General features: G+C 44.5%; 1 protein-coding gene across 4 annotated transcripts in view; it reads left to right on the top strand.

Moving 5' to 3' along the window:
* The window catches only part of LOC139264555 (contactin-associated protein-like 2), a 2534539-nt gene that overhangs the window by 85493 nt on the left and 2428786 nt on the right, over window positions 1–20260 (top strand). Inside the window, exon 2 of one of the 4 annotated variants that reach the window (XM_070881199.1) lies at window positions 14785–14866. The exons of 2 other annotated variants lie outside the window; for them this stretch is intronic. The gene's annotated coding sequence lies outside the window, so the exon portion shown is untranslated. Of the gene's footprint in view, window positions 1–14781; window positions 14867–20260 lie in introns of all 4 variants that reach the window. One more of the 4 variants, XM_070881195.1, reaches the window with a different exon arrangement.

The raw sequence follows: 20260 nt of genomic DNA, 5'->3' as shown, positions 1-20260 counted from the left end.
ACACTAAACTATTGAAATTGCTTGTGACCAAACTACAAGTATTGAAATTTAAAATCAAAAATAAGATAACATTTCCCTTTAGGCTATATTTCCCCTTCTGTAGTTTATGCCATTTATTAATATTGGGGAATAAATTTGTCTAAGGCAATAGTGGAAAATTGGCAATAACGAATCAGCAGCCCATTTTACACCCCACTCGATTTTCCTTTCAAAGTAATTCTGGCAGAGCGCAAAACTGACTGCCGATTCACAATCACCTGTTTTGCGCTATCGCCCAAGACAGATTTATAGTGAATTCTTCTGAACAACAGAGTTGGAAACTTGCTGGATATATATTATCTGTAAACCCTTGAGTGCTTTCTGATTTATAGCATATGTAGTGGTACGTTCCAGACTGTTATTACTAGCTTGTTTAACATGAATATTTTGCAAGTCAGCAGATATGTTCATTGTGAAAAATATTATTCGATATTGACTGTGACTTTTTAAAGATTCTTACTCTTGACATATGTAAGTAGCCTTTTACTATCCAGCACATTTTGCAGGAGGAGTTCCTGGTACAGTAACTGGTGTACAACAAACTATGGTGCAAGGTAGTTTACGATCAACTCAGATTATTAAGTGTTAAATTAACCCTTCGCATGCTGTGTTTTCGGGCTTTTAAAACCCAAGCTTGGCAACACTGACTGTTTCTTGATTTACCTCATCTTGTTTTAACCATGGCAATATTATGAAAGCCTTGGCCATTTAGATGAATTTATCATTACAAAAATTAAATCTGAAGAAGGACATTAGTGGCAATTTAAAAAAAAATATCGTGTTGCAGGAAGAAAATCACAAATGTAAGAAAAATTAAACAAGGGAATGGCTTCTCTCTTGATGTCAATTGACACAAACGTGTATAGTAAAACTAGCCAGAGATAATAGTAGTGGTTAGTGATTGTATTGTAGGATTAATACTATAATGATAACTTTCAAGCAGTCAGGAGAAGAGATAGGAAAAAAAAATATGTCTATCTAGTTAATATATTTAAATTCTTGCACATGGTACGCACTTCCTACCCACATTAAGCTTTCTACGATATGATTTTGAGTCACATTTTTGTGTCAATATTTTCTAATGGCAAAACCTGATCTCAACTTGGCAACATTTTATAATGGCAAAATGCTATGTCAACATTTGTGACATGTCATTATGTAGTTACAGATATTCTGCCACTGGGTAGCACTGTGCCATAAGCTGATTAGCTCTGCCTGCTAATTTTTTACCTGATTTTCAAATGTATTTTTGCATGCTTTAAATCCAGTTTTTGAATTTTAACCCAATTTTTGGGCCATATGCGACATATTTGTTGCTGTCTGATCTCGGGCCACAGCCTCAGGCCTCAGGCTAATACTCAGGCGTACCCGACCAACCTGGTTCTGGCTGTCAGGTTTCCAATGCAGCAACTTCCTGCTTTCCCCAAGTTTCATCTCCTTGTTAACAATGAATGGGCCTCGAGCCTACCACCTTAGAGCTCACAATCTCTCACCAACTCTCACCTTAATTCTTGATCTTGCGAACTCCAACAACCTGTCTGAAAGACAATAGAAATACCTAAGTTACGGCTATCTCTGGTCATTTTAAATAATCAGGTTCGAGTGCAAACCAATATGATGGATATATTGTGTTTAATCAGAGTTTAAGACAGAATATAATACTTTAGTTATAAAGCAAAAACATACGACTGTGACAAGTAGCTGATACTGATCCGATCAGACAAATGGTTGAGCAATTCTCTTCCTTTCATCAAGAGCCACCTCTCTCTCTCTCTCTCTCTCTCTTCGGTCTGTGAGCCTCCTCTCTCTCTTCCTCCATCTGTAAGCCTCCTTCACACTCTCTCTCTTCCTCCGTCTATGAGGACAAGCTCACAGTGTTATATATGTAAACTTGTATTTACCTTGTACAGACACCAGAGGGCTCATCCCCTGGAGTCCCAAGGGGTCTCATAATCCCTTGGGAGCACAGGTACTTAAGGAGGTCTCACAGGCTGGAGAAGCACTCTGGAGACCTGCAATAAAACACTACGGTCACACTTTACTTTGAGCTCACAGTATCTGGTCAGACTCTTTATTCATACATAACAACTGGCGACGAGATACAGATAACGGACCCAATGATGCAGAGAACAGTGGGCATCCTGGAGAAATTCTCAGAGGGAGATGATTGGGAAACCTTCGTGGAGCGACTCAACTAATATTTCATGGCCAATGAGCTGGAAGGAGAAGCGAGCACTGCCAAATAAAGGGCGAATCTCCTCACTGTCTGCGGGGCACCAACGTATGGCCTCATGAAAAATCTGCTTGCTCCAGCGAAAACCACAGAGAGATCATATGATGATTTGTGCACACTGGTCCGGGAGCATCTGAACCCGAAGGAAAACATTCTGATGGCGATGTACACCTACAAAAGGTCTGAAGGCCAGGTAATGGCGAGTGCTGTCGCTGAGCTTCGACGCCTTGCAGGACATTGCGAATTTGAAGGACATTTGGAGAACATGCTCAGAGACTTTCTCGTACTTGGCATTGGCCATGAAACGATACTTCACAAACTTTTGACTGTAGAGACCCCAATCTTGAGTAAGGCCATAGCGATAGCCCAGGCGTTCATTGCCACCATGACAATACAAAGCAAATCTCTCCGCACACAAGTGCTGCTGCAAATACTATAAACAAAGTGATGTTGTTTTCAAGTCGCAACGTACAGGGCAGGCCCCACGTGCCTGCAGCTGTACGTCCGCAGATGTCTCCGAGTCCACCATCAAGGGTGATGAATGCAAGGCCATTAACACCTTGTTGACGCTGCGGGGGTGATAATCGTTTCCATTCATGCCGCTTCAAAGGGTACGTTTGCAAGGGCTGTGGAACAATGGGACACCTCCAACGTATGTGCAGGTGAGCTGCTAATCCTGTTAATCCTGCAAACCACCATGTTGAAGAGGAGGACAGATCCACGACAGATCATGACAAACCAGAGCCTCAGACCACGGAGGCAGAGGTATCTGGGGTGCATACATTTACCACTAAGTGTCCCCCGATAATGCTGAAGGTAGAACTAAATGGACTCCCGGTGTCAATGGAGTTGGACACGGGCATGAGCCATTATGAGCAAAAAGACTTTTGAAAAATTGTGGTGCAGCAAGGCCTGAAGGCCAGTCTTAACTCCAATTCGCACAAAACTAAGAATTTACACAAGTGCAGATCCACTTAATTCCAGGGGCGTGACCCATCCATCACAAGGTGAGAGCAGTACTGTACATGACGAGAGAAAGGATAGAGATCGAGCTAGACCAGCTGCAACGAGAGGGCATCATTTCGCTGATCGAATTCAATGAGTGGGCCAGTCCGATCATTCCTGTCCTCAAGGGAGACGGCACAGTCAGAATCTGTGGTGATTGCAAAGTAACTATCAATCGTTTCTCCCTGCAGGACCAATACCCACTACCAAAGGCCGCCGACCTTTTTGCTACGCTGGCGGGAGGAAAGATGTTCACGAAGCTGGACTTGACCTCAGCCTACATGACGCAGGAGCTGGAGGAATCATTGAAGGCCCTCACCTGCATCAACACACACAAAGGTCTCTTCATTTGTAACAGATGGCCGTTTGGAATTCTATCAGCGGCAGCAATTTTCCAGAGAAAGGTGGAAAGCTTACTGAAGTCGATCCCGTGGTCTTCCAGGACGACATCTTGTTTACAGGTCGGGACACAAGCGAGCATCTGCAGAACCTGGAGGAGGTTCTTAGTCGACTCAACTGCGTGGGGCTCAGGCTAAAATGCTCAAAGTGTGTTTTCCTGGCGCCTGAAGTGGAGTTCCTGGGGAGAAGAATCACGGTGGACGGCATCAGGCCCACCGATTTCAAGACAGAGGCAATCGAGAACGCACCGAGGCCACAGAACGTGATGGAGCTGCGGTCTTTTCTAGGACAGCTGAACTATTTTGGTAACTTCTTACCGGGTCTCAGCACACTTAGAACCATTGCACGCTTTACTGTGTAAAAGAGACGAATGGTTATGGGACAAAAGCCAAGAAAATGCCTTTGTAAAAGCTAGAAAATTATTATGCTCAAACAAATTGTCTCCTAATCTGAGGAAGGACATTCTTGCTATTGAGGGAGTGCAGCGAAGGTTCACCAGACTGATTCCCGGGATGGCTGGATTGTCATATGAGGAGAGACTGGATCAACTGGGCCTTTATTCACTGGAATTTAAAAGGATGAGAGGGGATCTCATAGAAACGTATAAGATTCTGACGGGACTGGACAGGTTAGATGAGGGAAGAATGTTCCCGATGTTGGGGAAGTCCAGAACCAGGGGACACAGTGTTAGGATAAGGGGTAGGCCATTTAGGACTGAGATGAGGAGAAATTTCTTCACTGAGAGTTGTTCACCTATGGAATTCCCTGCGCCAGAGAGTTGTTGATGCCAGTTCATTGGATATATTCAAGAGGGAGTTAGATATGGCCCTTACGGCTAAGAGGATCAAGAGGTATGGAGAGAAAGCAGGAAAGGGGTACTGAGGGAATGATCAGCAACGATCTTATTGAATGGCGGTACATGCTCGAAGGGCTGAATGGCCTACTCCTTCACCTATTTTTTATGTTTCTATGTTTGTGGTTGTAGATGCGTACTCCAAATGTATTGAACGTGAGATAATGTCGGCAAGCACATCCGCTGCCACCACTGAAAGCCTGCGGGCCATGTTTGCCATGCACGGTCTACCCGATGTCCTTGTGAGCGACAATGGGCCATGTTTTACCACTGCCGAGTTCAAAGAATTTATGACCCGCAACGGGATCAAACATGTCACATCTGCCCCGTTCAAACTAGCATCCAATGGTCAGGCAGTGAGAGCAGTGCAAACCATCAAGCAGGGCTTGAAGAGAGTAACTGAAGGATCACTGCAGACTCGCCTATCCTGAGTCCTGCTTAGTTACCGCACGAGACCCCACTCGCTCATTGGGATTCCACCTGCTGAACTGCTCATGAAAAGGACACTTAAAACAAGGCTCTCATTAGTTCACCCTGATCTACATGAACAGGTAGTGAGCAGGCGGCTTCAACAAAGTACATATCATGATAGCGCAAATGTATCACGTGAAATTGAAATCAATGATCCTGTATTTGTATTGAATTATGGACAAGGTCCCAAGTGGCTTCCCGGCACTGTTGTAGCCAAAGAGGGGAGCAGGGTGTTTCAGGTCAAACTTTCAAATGGGCTCATTCACCGGAAACACTTAGACCAAATCAAACTTAGATTCTCGGACTATCCTGAGCAACCCACCTTGGACCCTACCTTCTTTGACACCCCCAACATACACACCAGTGGCAACCGACACCTCAGTTGGCCACGAAGCAGAACGCACCATCCGTAACAGTCCAGCAGGACTCACCACACCAGGCAGCTTAGCAAGGCCAGCTGCACAGCAGTCCAGCGAGGATCCAACAGACGGTTCACCAATACCAGCATCTGCACCGAGACGATCAACCAGGCAAAGAAGGGCCCCAGATCGTCTCACCTCGTAAATAGTTACACTGTTGACTTTGGGGCAGGGAGTGTTATATATGTAAACTTGTATTTACCTTGTACAGCCACCAGAGGGTTCATCCCCTGGAGTCCCAAGGGATCCCATAATCTCTTGGGAGCACAGGTACTTAAGGAGGTCTCACAGGCTGGAGAGGCACTCTGGAGACCTGCAATAAAAGATTACGGTCACACTTTACTTTGAGCTCACAGTATCCAGTCAGACTCTTTCTTCATACGTAACACACAGGAGGTCACTTTTATTCTATTTTTAGGGGTGGGCCTGATCCGGAATATTGACAATATCTTTTGACCGACAGAAGTTCCCCATAAATCTTAATATCCAATGGGACTTCAAATTCTTTGTCTTCATTGTCGAAACAAAACCCGCTCAAAAGATGTCTCATGATTTTGGCCACATATCTTGTTGTTTATACTTTTCCGAAGATGCCTTCCTGTGGAATTCATTTCATCTCTCTTCAACCCTATTCTCTCGGCTACAATTAATACAAGGCTTAGTCCTCTACCTTTGAACAATGAGGCTCAAAGCAGAGCTTTCTCACTTCAATTGGTCATTACCTCCTTTATGACACAGCAAACTGCCTTGTGTTTACTGTTACTCACCCAACTTCAATCCATTATCTTCACAAGCTGTTCTGTTCAGCTAACTTCAAATCCTACCTTAGCATTGCACATGAAATACATAAACAAGGTTCAAGTCTTAACTTAAAAACAACAGATAATCACTTAGCAACAAGGAGATTTACATCGGTTAAATAAGATCAGAGAGCTAAACTTGTCACTCAAAGACTGGTGTGGGAGAAATGGATTTTGGTTCCTGCGGCACTGGCACCAGTACTGGGCTAAGACGGAGCTGTTCTGTCGGGACGGACTCCACTTGGAACGTGTTGGGGCTAGGGTCCTGGCAAACTGAATAACTAGGGCTGCAGAGAAAGCTGTAACTTAATTAGAAGGGTGGAGGGTTCAGGTGAGCAGAAACCTAAAAGCTCAAAGAACAAGGTGAAGGCAATAGAGCAGGGAAGCACTGGGGGGAATGAAAATCAGACTGTGATAGGAAGAGTCAGAATCTACAACCATAAGAATGTATCAGAAACTGGGGCCATAGCAGGAGAAAATGGTAAGAAAACACATTTAAAAGCTCTTTATCTGAATGCACACAACATTTGTAAAAAATTAGATGAGCTGTTGGCACAAATAATTACACATGGGTATGATCTGGTAGCCATAACAGAGACGTGGTTGCAAGGTGACGAAGACTGGGAACTAAATATTCAGGGGTACTTGACAATTCGGAAGGACAGACAGAAAGAAAGGAAAAGGAGGTGGGGTAGCTCTGTTGATAAAGGATGGACTCACTGCAAAAGTGAGAAACAATATTGGCTCAAATGATCAGGTTGTTGAAACAGTTTGGCTGGAGATAAGGAATAATAAGGGAAAAAGGACACTGGTGGATGTAGTCTATGAGCCCACTAACAGTAGCAACTTTGTTGGTTGGAGTATGAACCAAGAAATAGTGGGGGCTTGTAAAAAGGGAACAGCAATAATCATGGGTGATTTTAAACTCCATATTAATTGGACAAAGCAAATTAGCCAGGGTAGCCTTGAGGAAGAGTTCATAGAGTGCATAAGGGACGGGTTCCTTGAGTAGTATATAACGGAACCAACCAGGGTGTGGGCTATCTTAGCTCTGCTCCTGTGTAATGAGACAGGATTACTAAACAATCTCCTAGTAAAGGATCCCCTTGGAATGAATGAACATAGCATGGTTGAATTTCAAATTCAGATGGAGGGCGAGAAAGTTGGATCTCAACACAACGTACTAAGCTTAAATAAAGAAGACTACAAAGGTATGAGGGCAGAGTTGGCTAAAGTGGACTGGGAAAATAGATTAAAGTGTAGGACGGTTGATGAACAGTGGTGCACATTTAAGGAGATATTTCATAACTCTCAAGAAAAATATATACCAGTGAAGAGGAAAGGGTGTTGTTGAGGAGAAATCTCCCTTTCGCCCGAGTGGATCCACTGAGATAATGGATCGACGCTCTCGAAGTAGACAGAATGAAAGAGAGAGGTTTGAAATGATTTATTCCGGCAAATGCAAGGGAAGGTCTGTTCTTAGTTCCCAAGACAGACTCTTCAAAAACCCAAAAGTCTCACGGGCCGGTCTATAACAAATCTTTTCAAGTGACATTGTTCGAGAATGCTACCTGTGACAATAACACAGATGTCTCTACAATCCTTGAGAGATTCAAATTCCTGGGAGGGATTCAAATTCCTGGGACATTGGAACTGGTTCTGGGGGAGGTGGGACCAGTATAAACCGGACGGTCTGCACCTGGGCAGGACCGAACCAATGTCCTAGGAGGAGTGTTTGCTAGTGCTATTGGGGAGGAGTTAAACTAATATGGCAGGGGGATGGGAACCTATGCAGGGAGACAGAGGGAAGTAGAATGGGGGCAGAAGCAAAAGTTAGAAAGAAGAAAAGTAAAAGTGGAGGACAGAGAAACCGAAGGCAAAAAGCAAAAAGGGCAACATTATAGCAAAATTCTAAGGGGGCAAAGTATGTTTGAAAGACAAGCCTGAAGGCTCTGGGCCTCAATGCGAGGAGTATTCGGAAGAAGGCAGACGAATTAACTACGCAGATATCAGTTAACGGGTATGATGTAATTGGCATCACGGAGACATGACTCCAGGATGACCAAAGTTGGGAACTCAACATCCAGGGGTATTCAACATTTAGGAAGGATAGACAGAAAGGAAAAGGAGGCGGGGTGGCATTGCTGGTTAAAGAGGAAATTAATGCAATAGTAAGAAAGGACATCAGCTTGGATGATGTGGAATCGGTATGGGTGGAGCTACGGAATACCAAAGGGCAGAAAACGCTAGTGGGATTTGTGTACAGACCACCAAACAGTAGTAGTGAGGTTGGGGGACAGCAACAAACGAGAAATTAGGGATGCATGCCATAAAGGTACAGCAGTTATCATGGGTGACTTTAATCTACATATTGATTGGGCTAACCAAACTGGTAGCAATGCGGTAGAGGAAGATTTCCTGGAGTGTATGAGGGATGGTTTTCCAGACCAACATGTCGAGGAACCAACTAGGGAGCTGGCCATCCTGGACTGGGTGATGTGTAATGAGAAAGGACTAATTAGCAATCTTGTTGTGCAAGGCCCCTTGGGGAAGAGTGACCATAACATGGTAGAATTCTTTATTAAGATGGAGAGTGACACAGTTAATTCAGAAACTAACGTCCTGAACTTAAGGAAAGGTAACTTCGATGGTTTGAGGCGTGAATTGGCTAGAATAGACTGGCAAATGATACTTAAAGGGTTGACGGTAGATACGCAATGGCAAACATTTAAAGATCACAGGGATGAACTTCCGCAATTGTACATCTCTGTCTGGAGTAAAAATAAAACGGGGAAGGTGGCTCAACCATGGCTAACAAGGGAAAGTAAGGATAGTGTTAAATCCAAGGAAGAGGCATATAAATTGGCCAGAAAAAGCAGCAAACCTGAGGACTAGGAGAAATTTAGAATTCAGCAGAAGAGGACAAAGGGTTTAATTAAGAGGGGGAAAATAGAGTACGAGAAGAAGCTTGCCGGGAACATAAAAACTGACTGCAAAAGCTTCGATAGATATGTGAAGAGAAAAAGATTAGTGAAGACAAACGTAGGTTCCTTGCAGTCGGATTCAGGTGAATTTATAATGGGGAAACAAAGAAATGGCAGACCAATTGAACAAATACTTTGGTTCTGTCTTCACGAAGGAAGACACAAATAACTTTCCGGAAGTACTAGGGGACCGAGGGTCTCATGAGAAGGAGGAACTGAAGGATATCTTTGTTAGGCAGGAAATTGTATTCGGGAAATTGATGGGATTGAAGGCTGATAAATCCCCAGAGCCTGATAGTCTGCATCCCAGAGTATTTAAGGAAGTGGCCCTAGAAATAGTGGATGCATTGGTGATCATTTTCCAACAGTCTATCAACTCTGGATCAGTTCCTATGGACTGGAGGGTAGCTAATGTAACACTACTTTTTAAAAAGGGAGGGAGAGAGAAAGCGTGTAATTATAGACCGGTTAGCCTGACATCAGTAGTGGGGAAAATGTTGGAATCAATTATTAAGGATGAAATAGCAGTGCATTTGGAAAGCAGTGATAGGATCAGTCCAAGTCAGCATGGATTTATGAAAGGGAAATCATGCTTGACAAACCTTCTCAAATTTTTTGAGGATGTAACTGGTAGAGTGGACAAGGGAGAACCAGTGCATGTGGTGTATTTGGACTTTCAAAAGGCTTTTGACAAGGTCCCACACAAGAGATTGGTGTGCAAAATCAAAGCACATGGTATTGGGGGTAATATACTGATGTGGATAGAGAACTGGTTGGCAGACAGGAAGCAGAGAGTCGGGATAAACGGGTCCTTTTCAGAATGGCCGGCAGTGATTTGTGAGGTGCCACAGGGTTCAGTGGTGGGGAATTCAGCTCTTTACAATATACATCAATGATTTAGATGAAGGAATTGAGTGTAATATTTCCAAGTTTGCAGATGACACTAAGCTGAGTGGCAGTGTGAGCTGTGAGGGGGACGCTAAGAGGTGCAGGGTGACTTGGACAGGTTAGGTGAGTGGACTAATGCATGGCAGATACAGTATAATGTAGATATATGTGAGGTTATCCACTTTGGGGGCAAAAACGCAAAGACAGAATATTAGCTGAATGGCGGCAGATTAGGAAAAGAGGAGGTGCAATGAGAACTGGGTGTCATGGTTCATCAGTCATTGAAAGTTGGCACACAGGTACAGCAGGCGGTGAAGAAGGCAAATGGTATGTTGGCCTTCATAGCTCGGGGATTTGAGTATAGGAGCAGGGAGGTCTAACTGCAGTTGTACAGGGCGTTGGTGAGGTCTCATCTGGAATATTGTGTGCAATTTTGGTCTCTTAATCTGAGGAAGGATGTTCTTGTTATTGAGGGAGTGCAGCGAAGGTTCACCAGACTGATTCCCGGGATGGCTGGACTGACATATGAGGAGAGACTGGATCAACTGGGCCTTTATACATTGGAGTTTAGAAGGATGAGAGGGGATCTCAGAGAAACATATAAGATTCTGATGGGACAGGCCAGGTTAGATGCGAGTAGAATTTTCCCAATGTTGGGGTAGTCCAGAACCAGGGGACACAGTCTTAGCATAAGGGGGAGGCCATTTAGGACTGAGATGAGGAGAAACTTCTTCACTCAGAGAGTTGTTAACATGTGGAATTCCCGACCGCAGAGAATTGTTGATGCCAGTTCATTGGATATATTCAAGAGGTCGTTAGATATGGCCCTTACGGTTAAGGGGATCAAGGGGTATGGAAGGAAAGCAGGAAAGGGGTACTGAGGGAATGATCAGCCATGATCTTATTGAATGGTGTTACAGGCTCGAAGAGCCGAATGGCCTACTCCTGCACCTATTTTCTATGTTTCTATGTTTCAATGTTTCTATGTTTGAAATGACAATTTAACTGCCACAAATAACACAGTTGTAAGGCAAAGATAATTAACGGAATTTGTTACCGCATTTGGTTTGGTCAAAGAAAACATTCATGTCACAAAGCACAGAAACATTTGTTGACTTGAAAGACGGGAATTCAGTTCGATCTCAGCACAGAAACATTTGTTAACATTCGTTAACATGAAAGACGGGAATTTTACTTCAGTTAAACATTGGTTTAACCCTTATCATACTGCCTGCTGTGTAAGCTGATTCCCGAGCATTTGGTTCTCCTTTTGACTTTTTTGAACGTGTTATCTCTGCCTCTCCGAATATTTGTTTCTACAGGTTTGATTTTATAGGCTCTTCTCAGCGTGCTCCACATTCTTTAAGAGTTAAACTCATAAACTGTTCTCTGTATTCCTTCAAAATCTAAGATTCATTTTTCTATCATAGTTTAACATATAATTCCCATAATTTCTTAACCTACAACAGTGTAAAAGAAAAGACAGCCATTTGTGGCTCACTAAAGAAATTAAGGGAGGGTATCCCATTAAAAACAAGAGCCTACAAAGTGGCCAAAACTAGTGGGAGGACAGAAGATTGGGAAGCTTTTAAAAGCCAGCAAAAAATGACTGAAAAAATGATAAAGAAAGAGAAGATTGACTATGAAAATAAACTAGCACAAAATATGAATACAGATAGCAAGAGTTTCTATCGGTATAAATAAAGGAAAAGAGTGGCTAAAATTTCTTAACCTACAACAGTGTAAAAGAAAAGACAGCCATTTGTGGCTCACTAAAGAAATAAGGGAGGGTATCCCATTAAAAACAAGAGCCTACAAAGTGGCCAAAACTAGTGGGAGGACAGAAGATTGGGAAGCTTTTTAAAAGCCAGCAAAAAATGACTAAAAAAATGATAAAGAAAGAGAAGATTGACTATGAAAATAAACTAGCACAAAATATGAATACAGATAGCAAGAGTTTCCATCGGTATAAATAAAGGAAAAGAGTGGCTAAAGTGCCTTAGAGAACAAGATCGGGAATTTGTGAAGGAGAACATGGAGAGGGCAGCAGCTCTGAACAAATATTTTGTATCAGTCTTTACGGTAGAGGACACTAAAAATATCCCAACAGTGGATAGTCAAGGGGCTATAGGGGTGGGGCGGGGGAGGAACTTAACACAGCCACAATCACTAAGGAGGTGGTACTCAGTAAGATAATGGGACTAAAGGCGGATAAATCCCCTGGACCTGATGGCTTACATCCTAGGGTCTTAGTGGCAGGGATACTGGAAGCATTGGTTGTAATTTACCAAAATTCCCTGGATTCTGGGGAGGTCCCAGCAGATTGGAAAACTGCAAATGTAACGCCCCTATTTAAAAAAAGAGGTCGGCAAGAAGCAGGAAACTTTTGACCAGATGACCTAACATCTGTGGTTGGGAAAATGTTGGAATCCATTATTAAAGAAGCAGTAGCAGGACATTTGGAAAAGCATAATTCAGTCAGACAGAGTCAGCATGGATTTATGAAGGGGAAGTCATGTTTGACAAATTTGCTGGAATTCTTTGAGGATGTAATGAACAGGGTGGATAAAGGGGAACCAGTGGATGTGGTTTATTTGGACTTCCAGAAGACATTTGACAAAGTGCCACATAAAAGGTTACTGCACAAGATTAAAGTTCATGGAGTTGGAGGTAATATATTAGCATGGATAGAGGATTGGCTAACTAACAGAAAACAGAGAGTCGGGATGAATGGTTCATTCTTGGCTTGGCAATCAGTAACTAATGGGATGCCGCAGGAATCAGTGCTGGGCCCCAACTATTTACAATCTATATTAACAACTTGGATGAAGGGACCGAGTATAACGTAGCCAAGTTTGCTGACAATACAAAGATGGGAGGAAAAGCAATGTGTGAGGAGGACACAAAAAACCTGCAAAAGGACATAGACAGGCTAAGTTAGTGGGCAAAAATTTGGCAGATGGAGTATAATGTTGGAAAATGTGAGGTTATGCAATTTGGCAAAAAAAAATCGAAGAGCAAGTTATTAGTCAAATGGAGAAAAATTGCAAAGTGCTGCAGTACAGCAGGACCTGGGGGTCCTTGTGCATGAAACACAAAAGGTTAGTATGCAGGTACAGCAAGTGATCAGGAAGGCCAATGGAATCTTGGCCTTTATTGCAATGGGGATGGAGTATAAAAGCAAGGAAGTCTTGCTACAGTTATACAGGGTATTGGTGAAGCCACACCTGGAATACTGCGTACAGTTTTGGTTTCCACAATGATCCAATAGTCTGAAAGTTTGTTTAGGTTAACAATGAAGATTAAGTGTGAATTAATATACTGTACAGGGATAGCGTCATTATGTACAACCTCAAATATTTCAGGCTATTGTGAGAAGATCACTCCTTGCCACACCGGAGAGGACAGGTGGTGATCTATTTGATTCACACAGTGGTAGGCTTAGCTAAGGCAAATGTGCGTGAGCTTATTGCTCATTCAACGAAGAATATCTGTTCACCTCAGGGTAGTAGCTGTAATTAACAGACAGTGCACGAGCCCCAATCTCATCGATTTAATGAGGGGTAGTCCACTGAGTCCACTGAGTCTGTCAGTCTGTATCTCTGCTCTGTGACATTCAGTTGTTGGTGTTTTTAACAGCAACAGCAAGAAATTATGTTTTAAAAGTGTGAATGAGCTCAGCTTCTGAAGGTGATATTTGGGGAGTTAGAATGATTGTGTTTATTGTTTCTCATAACACGTAGTTCTGGGAAATTAATAGTTCTCCCTGTGGAAACTGTAAAGTGTTTATTCAAATATTTTGTATAAAGTAATGAGTTAAATGGTCTGAAGCCTTAATACAATGTACTTTTCAGTGCACTTTCTCTAAAACAAGAAGATTGCACATGGTATTTTTCAATAGCCAGGAGTGAAGGTTTTCTATTAACCATAAGTCATTCTCTCAGTTAACCAGACATTGGGCTGAAAAAGGCGCATTCTGGATCACAGGGAGCATGAGGTCCACTTATAGGAGTGACCCTTGACACTTAGCCTGAGTGAACAGCATAAAAACCTGAACATTTATGGCAATCCAGCTGGGGAGGTTCATAGAGTTGAGTCAAAAGTACAGCAGGCAGAGGATCTCTTCAGTTTTACTTACATTTAGCTGGATTAAGTTTTAAAGCTGGATCAGCAGTGGGAGTGTTGAGCAACAGCTTTGAAATCATTGATGTATAATAATGCAGAGAGCTACAGATCTCAGAGTGAGCTACTTGATAAACTGCCTCAATTTTATCTTTTGTGGTTCATGTCGTCATTCAGGCTCCTTTGGGGTTTGCAACATGCTTCCAGCCATATTCTCCAACATTTTTCTTTGCTCAGAGTGTATCAGCAAAGGGATCTCACTGTTCAGTGCAACAAATTAGTCTCCTTTCATGTATATTTTTAATTATATTTTAAATTCAGAGGCTACTAGCTGGAATGAAAGAGAAAAGAACCAGCTACTTTATAAGGGTTCCTCTTCCCTTTGGCAAAATTTTAGAGGTCCTTGCAAGTTGTATGTGCTGCTGGCATGACAACATCATAAGCTCATCAAAGGGAAAATGGATGACTGCACTGCAGCGACATGCTTGTATTTGTAAAAAAAACTAGGCATAATAGGAGCTACATTTGCAATGTGATGTGTGAACTATCCCATTTTTACCTTTGTCAGCAGTTGCCTACTGTGCTAAATACAGGTATCCTGCCTCGCACAATGGCCTGAACATTCAAGAGTTATCCCATTTGTGACAACTGATGTAAGTAACAAGCAGCTCAAAGACTCAAATCTGCTGTTGTCAGGTTTCAGCCTAAATGCTTCCACCAATTGAGTTACAAAGCTTTCTGGTACTGATAGTTTAAAGAATTTTGGAAGCTTCCTTCTGTGAAGAAAGTACTGACAATACCATGACTTCTAGATATTGCATTTTTAATCATATCCTGCTGTTATATGTAGAGGTTTGTTTGTCATGGTAGCATTGTAGTTTTCTACTCAAAAGATGTTCAGAGAATAAATATAATAGATTTATATCTAACCTAAAATATAAGTGGTGGTGAGAATTGGAGCTGTTAAACATTAATGCCTTTTGTTGAATTGAAACCAATAATTTCTAAGTGAGTAGCAATAATGGAAAGGTTTGCAGTATATTTACTCTATGTGTTGGAACGTTTTAATTTCATTTGATATGCAATTTGTGCCTTTCATTTATGTTTGATTTACATGGAGCCTGGATGAAAGAACTGAATCAGTTTTCTGCCTCAATCCAGCAGGCACCATCTAAATAACAGTGCTAAAAGTAAATAGGTGAAACACTGTATTATAAAAGCTACTTTTAATTCAAATATCATTTTTTTTGTGTACCGGAAAGGCTGAACATTTTTTTGGTTCGAATAAAACAGTCGAAATGTAATATCCTGTGTTCGGATACATATAAAAATCTCTCCGGTAGAAAAGTCACCCAGTTTGGATGGAATTCATCCTAGGCTGGAGATAGCAGAGGCTCTGCCCAATATCTTACAATCCTCTTCAGATATGGGAGTGGTGCCAGAGGACTGGAGGATTGCAAAAGTTACACCCCTGGATAAACCCGGCAACTACAAGCCAGTCAGCCTAACGTTGGTGATGGGGAAACTTTTAGAGACCCTGGGCCCAAGTTTCGGGCCGCGCCGTTTGACGCACCAGAAAGTGCGCCTAAAAAAACCTTACCTATTCTCCAGCTCCGTGCAGGTCCTCTGCAGCTGGGCGCTGTGCAGCACGAGCTGTGGGGGGGCGGAGCCAGGTCGCTGCACTGAAAACAGTGCCAGGACCTCTGCACATGCGCGCTACAGTGGGCGCGCATTTGCAGTAGCTCCAGGCGCCCAAAACTGTGGGAGGTGCCCGAAGCACGCAGCCCCTAGCCCTGGCTGAATGGCCTCAGTGGGGCTGCGTGGATAAGGCTCCTCCCACCCAACCGGACCCGACCTGACCCCCGCTCTCCCCCCCCGCCTCACCCGGCGACCCGCCCCACCCCCCAGCGTCCCGACCTCTGCTCCCCCCCCCCAGACCTCCGTGACTATCTCTTCCCCCCCCCCCCCCGGACCTCCGCGACTCCCCCCCCCGGACCTCCACGACTCTCCCCCCCCCCCCCCTCCGGACCTCCGCGACTCTCCCCCCCCCCCCCGGACCTCCGCGACCGCCCCCCCCCCCCCCCGAGACCCGACGCCACCTACCTGTAAATCCAGCCCGACATCTTGGGCCTGGCCGTTCAGCCACCTTCTCTCCCTTCCCCCCCTCTCTCCTTCCCTCCCTCCCTTCTCTCTCCTTCCCTCCCTCCCTTCTCTCTCCTTCCCTCCCTCCCTCCTCTCTCCTTCACTCCCTACCTCCTCTCTCCTTCAATCCTCTCTCCTTCCCTCATCTCTCCTTCCCTTCCTCCCTCCATGCTCTCTCCTTCCCTCCCTCCATCCTCTCTCCTTCCCTCCCTCCATCCTCTCTCCCTTCTCCTCCCCTTCTCCTCCCCCCACCCCCTCCTCACCCCCCACCCCCTCCTTCCCCCCCACCTCCTCCTCTCCCACCCCACCCCCCACATCCCCCTCCTCTCACACCCCACCCCCCACCCCACCCCACCCCCCTCTACCACCATCCCCCCTCTACCCCCACCCCCCTCTACCTCCACTCCCACCCCACCCCCCTCTACCACCATCCCCCCTCTACCCCCACCCCCCTCTACCTCCACTCCCACCCCACCCCCCTCTACCTCCCTCCTCCTTCCTCCCCTTCTCCCCCCCATCCCCCTTCTCCCCCTCCCCTCGCCGTCAGAAACACAGTCACTGACAGACAGAGAGTGAGAGACACACACACAGACAGACAGAGAGATAGAGACACTGACAGAGACACACTGGGGGGGGGCGTCCCAGCACGCTGTTGGAGGACTCCCAGTGCTGCAGTCGGTAAGTAGAAAATGTTTTATTTATTAATTTTTTAATTTTTAAAAATTTTTTATTAATTTTTTAGATTGATTTATTGGTTGATTTATTGATGGATTTATCATTTATTATTGATGATGGCTCTTTATTTGTAAAACTGAAGTGTTTAATGTTTGTAAACTTCCCTTTAAACCTCCCCCCATTCCCTAAGTCTAATTTGTAACCTTCGCCTGATTTTCTAAAGTGTAGACAAGGTTTTTTCGAATGTACAAAAATCTTCACTTACTCCATTCTAAGTTAGTTTGGAGTAAGTTTACACTACCTAAACTTTGAAAACAGGCGTAAGTGGCCGGACACGCCCCCTTTTGGAAAAAAAAATTCTGTTCCAAAGTGAAACTGTTCTAACTGATCAAAACTGGAGCAAACTAAATGCCGAGAATTCAAATTTCTAAGATACTCCATTCTAAACCAGTTGCTCCAAAAAAACAGGAGCCACTCAGACCGAAACTTGGCCCCAATAATCTGAGATAAAATTAATTGTCACTTTGAAAAATATGGGTTATTAAATGACAACCAGCATGAATTTGTTAAATACAAATTGTGATTGACTAATTGGGTTTAGTTCTTCGATGAAGTATATACGCTCAACCGTTGGTGACCGTGCCTTCTGTTGCCTAGGCCCTAAGTTCTAGAATTCCATGCCTAAACCTCTCTGTCTCGATACCTCTCTTTCGTTCTTCAAGACGCTGCTTAAAACCTACCTCTTTGACCAAGCTTTTGATCACCTGTCCTAATTTTTCCTTATGTGGCTCGGTGTCAAAGGTTGGATTTTCCCAATTTTGCCACATCTGTTCGCATCCTGGAGGTGAGGTAATGGCGGCAGGGATGGTTTCCTGGCAGGCAACCAGCTCCCTGAGCTCCGCCAGGAAATTTGTTGCCGGTTTTGCGGGGCGCAGAGCAGCACTGCCCGGGAGTGTTGAGCTGGTGTGCAACACTGACGGTTTCGACTGCGTGGTGAAATTTGTTTTGCGCTCAGCCTCTAGTCCCCCATAATGCGCCATGGTGGGACCGCCTGGAAAACCAGGTGGTCAGAGCTGTCCACCTGGCAGCGGTGAATAATGGAATTGGTGAATGAGCTAAGTTTGATTGGGTTTTTTTTGTTTTATTTTTGTGATGTGGCTTATTGTGGGGTGTTTCAGATATTGGGAATGTTTGTAGTGTTTTTAGGGGCTTTTCCACAGAAGCCTCTGTTAGGGAACTCCGAGGCCAGCTCTTTAGCAATGGATTTTCAGTTGCTCAGCTGGCCTTGCCCCCTAAAAGAGGTGTGTAATGCCTCCCTTCGTGCTCCGCCCCAAACTCAGGACCCAGCTGATTAATTTTGCTGACTGAGGCGCAAACTGTTCCCGGGCGCAAACTTTACCGCCCCGCCATCATTACCACCCCGACATGATCAGAACCGAAAATCCAGCCCAATTATCTTATAATATCCTGTGAAGTACCTTGGGACATTTCACTACATTAAAGGTGCTATATAAATACAAGTTGTTGTTGTTGAATTAAAGGAGAGGATCGATGAAGGTAGTGTGGTTGATTTGTGCACATAAACTTTCAAAAAACATTTCAAAAAGCATATCATAGGCGATCCCCTGAACGAGGATGACTTGCTTCCACATGAGTTCACGGATGTTTCGATGAAGGACCCGATGTTCCAGTCCTGAACTCCAATTGAGGGGGTGGAAGATGCCGATACGTGGATTTTTTTAACGTGTGGTGACCGTTGCACATCAGCCACGGGCTTGACAGAGCTAGGCCTTTATCCAGCGGCAAGGGTTTTTTACCAGGACGACTGGAGACCTGCTCTGCTGCACAGACCTAGTGCACACACATATCACAGTGTGGGCAGGCCTGTGCTGCCGCTGGGCCCCCTGCTCTTCTGGGCCCCCGTACTCTTATTTGCTGCACCACTGCCACAATCTCTCAGTGCTCCTCCGCCACAAAACACTCGCCGCACCTGCACCACGATGTCCCGCCGCACCTCCGCACCAAACATTCACCGGACCTCTGCTCGTTGAAACGCGTTATGACGACTTGAACCCATTCCACCGGCTTATGAGCCGCCATGCTCGGCTTTACCCCCCTCCCCCGCCGCAGATGGATGTCACCATCAACTATGGCCAGGAATGACCTACCCGCCCCCCCTCCCCTGCACCCACCCACCCAGCAATCTCCACCCCCCCCCCCCCCCCGCCACCCAGCAATCTCCCCCGAGTTGAAGAAAACGTCCCATCATGCTCCTTCCCCTGAACTACTGTACATTCAAAGCCAACTACTATTCAACTTAGAGTTATGCACCTATTTCTCTGCTGAACCACCCCTCCACCACCCACCAACCGCCCTCTCTTCCCCACCTCCACGACCCGGCCGAGACTCGGAACCCACCACAGCAGGAAAATCACTGGCACCAACCTGAATCCCACCATTCCACCGGCTCATCAGTGCACCAGGAAAAGACCATCCATCCCATCCCTCCACAAACAGTGGATGTTGTGCCATAACAGGAGTTCTATCCCCATATTTTAAGCTATGAATTATATCCAAATATTTTAAACTTTTCCCTGCTAAACAAACAGACTTTAGTGCCAGATGACACTAAAGTTTACTAGTTTAGTATTTACAATATTTTTAAATATATGCAAAAAGCATATAGGGGTATGGTAGCAGAGTGGTTATGTTGCTGGATGAGTAATCCAGAGGCCTGGACTAATGATCCACAGACATGAGTTCAAATCCCACCTCAGCAACTGGGGATTTTACATTCAGTTAATTAATTAAATAAATATGCAATAAATAGGTAGCATCAGTAATGGTGATAAAACGACTGGATTGTCATAAAAACCCATCTGGTTCACTAATCTGCCATCCTTACGCAGTCAAGCCCACATGTGATTCCAGACCCACAACAATGTGGTTGACTCTTAACTGCCTTAACGACTCACCACCACCTTCTCAAGGGCAATTAGGGATGGGAAAATGCTGGCTCTGTGACACTCACGTGCTGTGAATGAATTTTTAAAAAATTGATAAAGTACCACTTGTTAGCAAAAGTGAATCCCATGGAATTAAAGAGGCAGTGGCAGTGTGGATATGTAATTGGCTAAGAAGCAGAAAGCAGGGCAGTGGTGAACTGTTGTTTTTCAGAGTGAAGGGAAGTGTGCCAGGGGACAGCATTAGGATCATTTTATATAATGACC

The sequence above is a fragment of the Pristiophorus japonicus genome, chromosome 5, assembly GCF_044704955.1.
Source record: "Pristiophorus japonicus isolate sPriJap1 chromosome 5, sPriJap1.hap1, whole genome shotgun sequence".
Classification (NCBI taxonomy): Eukaryota; Metazoa; Chordata; class Chondrichthyes; family Pristiophoridae; genus Pristiophorus; species Pristiophorus japonicus.
The sequence above is the reverse complement of the archived record's forward strand: the minus strand, read 5'-3'. Positions and strand labels throughout refer to the sequence as shown.